Consider the following 4,018-nt stretch of genomic DNA (forward strand, 5'->3'; position numbering starts at 1 on the left):
AGCTTGTTGTGAGTTGCCTCAACATATAAACCCAAAAAAAGGAGCAGCTTTAAACTAGGATACATAAATCTCAATCACACTGAGATATTGAAGCTTCCATGCTCTAATATATACTACCTTATAGCTTCCAAATACAATAAAGCAAATAAAATTATTAAAGAAATTTTATTGACAAAAAAGATACACATAATTAATTATTACCAACTCATTCTCTCCATTTGTCAGGATGTGCAAAATGCTTAGTGGGGTGTGACAACATATTTTTTCTAGCGTGCTTATAATTGGTTCATATATTAATGTATAAATGGTCAACAATAACCATATGATTCTGTTTTGCATCTATACTCTATCATTTGCTTCCATGGAAAAAAAATTCCACCCCTATATGATTAGGCTTCTCATGTTTTTCAAATACACAAAATATTAATTAATGCTTTAGTGGGTTCCTATTGAGAAATAAAAAATCAAACAAAGATTGTTCATATAAAAGGAAGGTTCTCGAATTTCAAATTTCTATTTAAATTTTTAATTTTTTTAATTTTCTTTTTTATTTTTTAATTTCTTAATTTTTAATTTGAATAAAAAATTTATATCACATAAATTATAAATATGGAATTTTTTTATAAATCTAAAACTATTTAATTTATTATTGAAATATATCAAAATTATAATTTATATATTTTATTGAACTCTGTTAATTATTATAACTCTAAATCACATATTAAATAATCTATATAATATAAATTTTTTATTCAATAAAAAATTGAAAATAAAGAAGACCACCAAAAGTTAAGAGATATTTGAATTAAGATAATGAAAAACCTCAAACGATTGATGAAACTATATTTTTTTAAAAGAAAAATCCTAGGTAAGAAATTCCATTAATTCGTTATAAAGTAGTGTGCGTGCCCACAATAGATCTTGTCATATTATTAATTATTAATTTATGTGCTTTTCGTAAGGTGAGTTTGGGAGATAGAAAAACGATGAAGTCACATGGCTCTCATCAAGCATCTTATTTAATCCATGTATATATAGTACATAGTTGTTTTATTTTAGGTGGATGTTTGAATTTGAAATTCTGCTTTATTGTTGCACATGTCTGTCCTTCTAATTTAAAGTCCCATCAGTGCTTTTTATTCACTTAAAACTTAAAACTTAAAACTTAAAACAGAAAGAATAGTTAGTTACTAATGATAATTAATATGGACATCGGTTCTGAGCTTCTTTTGTTTATAATTTATAATGATAATGAAATTATAAATTCTATCTTTTTGGTAAGTAATATCGGTGAATTCTATTTTATTTGAGGGGTATTTCTTATGATGATCACAACTAAATTAATCAGAATTATCTTTAGTAAAATAAAATAAAAATTATGAACGGCTGCCTTTTAATTAACTGTAATTGCTAAAAATTAGAATAAAATATTTCAAATGTTTGAGATTTTAACTATAAAACAAAAAACTCATTAAATTATGATTGATAGTACTCCGTGATAAAATATAAAATAAAATAATTAATTATTTAATTATCATTTTTATTTATATTTTATTTTGAATTGAGTAATATGTATTGAATTTTACCTGTCCAAGTTTTAGATTATTTTAATTAAAAAAAATTATTTTTTATCATATCAACATTATCAATCATAATTCGTGTGTATGAGTCGAAAATAATCACTTGAACGCCTCATAAGAAAACTATTTTTTACATAAATTTTTAACCATATTAAATGGAAATTTGACAAAAAGAATCAAAATGGTATAATCACTGTAATGACTAACGTGAGAGATAAAAATAAAATTTAAAATAAATATGAGGGGGGTGAAAACTTAATTAGGCTTGTATACATATATATCTATGTGAGGAGAGGAGGATATCAATAAGTATAGAGTATGCATGAAAATCTATAAATAGCTAGATCTTGTAATGAAAAAAAACCTAGATAGACTATAGTATTCTTTATAACACATTATAAAATGCGTTTGAACTTTGAAATAAAATGAAATGATTAGTTGGGCTTTTAGTGGTTTCGAACAGGAAATTACTATGATAAAGTGAACAAGGTGGAGGTGGTAAAAGTAAAACACAAAAACATATAAGGGGTCAATTTTACCCGAAAAAAGAATCTATATAATGCTAGGGAAATTGCTTAATTGGTGCATGAGGCAAGGGAGATGGACAAAATAATTTGAACATGATAAAAGGTAGGGAAATTAAATGGAAAGAGCATTGGGTGTAATCCAAATTGTGTAGTGGAGGTGTGAATAGATAGATCCATATCACGAGGTTGATGTAAGTTGACCTTTAGTGACTTCAATGACAAAAAGTGTGGGTGCTATTGTAGTTCATTTTAATGATGAAAAATTATTATTTGTGTTTCATAGTGGCAGTTGGTTTTGGTTTCCATGTGTTAATGGTAGTGATTGTTGTGTGTGCATGTGTGAAGAAATTCTCTATCATCTAATCACTTTGCATCTTCCATCCCATGCTTTGGGGCCCATTACATTTCTTCCTCTTCACTACTACTTTTTTGTTTACTCCTAATTCCCTTTTTCTTTTTACTTTTTTTAATTAAAAAAAAATTAAAACCAGGAGAGAATATATTAATTCAAAGTGAAAACTTAAAAGTACAACTATTATTTATAAAGAATAAAGAAATTTGTATTTATTTTTCTCTAATGACATTAGCAAAACTTAAATGCACAATATGCAAATTCAAACTATTTTTGTTAGTTAAATGTCAATTGAAAATTACTCTAGATTTAATTTAATCTTAGTTCTCTTAAATTTTGAAAATGTTTTTAGTTTTTGTTGAACTTTTTGTATAAATTTAATAGACGACAAAATTCCTCTATAATAAAAAATAAATAAAAAATTATATAAATTTAGTCTGAATTAAATATCAATGTGTTTTTGTTTGTTTGCATTTATATATATATTATATTTAGAGAAACTTCATTCTAAATCTTTATATTCGTCTATTTATATATAAAATTAAATTCTAAATCATATCTTTAAAATAAAGAATAAATTCTAAAAATATTTCAATAAAATTTTATATATAAATTATATCTTAATAATATTTTATCTTAAATATTAAATATATAAAATTTAAATCTAAAATTTTTGAATAATATTTAAGTATATTATTCTCAATAAATTAATACATGTGATTTTGTTTAGAAAACATCGACGAATAATACTTGTTGGTTGGTTTCAGTGGTAATGAATTCAATTTTTCACCATTTGAGTGATAGAACTGACTCAATTGATATTTGTGAAAGAAGAGAAAAAAAGCACACACAAAATCTAACTATGATCTTACTCAATTTATACTAATCAAAGTTTAAAACGATTTTAAATTATGAATAATTACACAGCAGGGATCACCTTACTCAATTATTTAGCTAGCTATCAAAATCATTCAACAATAAAAACAAGGTTGTCCCTTCAATAAGGTAGACATATGTGCCACAATTAATTACAACGCATTATTTGGTTAAATTCATATCACACAGCAGGGATAATAAAGAAATTGAGGATTTGAATTTGATGACTAATTAGTGAGGGAGATATTTGAATGTGGCCTATGAGAGAACAAGGTTTTGATATGAAAAAGATGTTTAAGAAAACAAACATAATTGATTGCAAAAATGGACAACTATAGTACTATGTATTTGTTAGCACCAAAGAATCTTGATAAGGTTGTGGCCTGGAAAGATCTTAACACTACTAGTATAATGAAAGGGCTTGTCCCCTTTTTTGGCTTTGCTGAGTCACTTTCTGAAAATAATTTAAATGAATTACTAGCTTAAAATATATATATAATTTCACCTTGGAGAAAAAAAAAATACATTAAATAATAATATATATGGTTAGTTTAAGTAGTAAAAGATTTAATCTTGTTCAAACTTCAACTCTTGCATAAAGATAAAAATTTAATTGAAAAGAGAAAATTTACCATATTTTTTCAGTACGTTTTTCGATGAAAATTAATCATTGTTAATGGTGA

The sequence above is a fragment of the Cicer arietinum genome, chromosome 3 (assembly GCF_000331145.2).
Source record: "Cicer arietinum cultivar CDC Frontier isolate Library 1 chromosome 3, Cicar.CDCFrontier_v2.0, whole genome shotgun sequence".
NCBI classification, from domain to species: Eukaryota; Viridiplantae; Streptophyta; class Magnoliopsida; order Fabales; family Fabaceae; genus Cicer; species Cicer arietinum.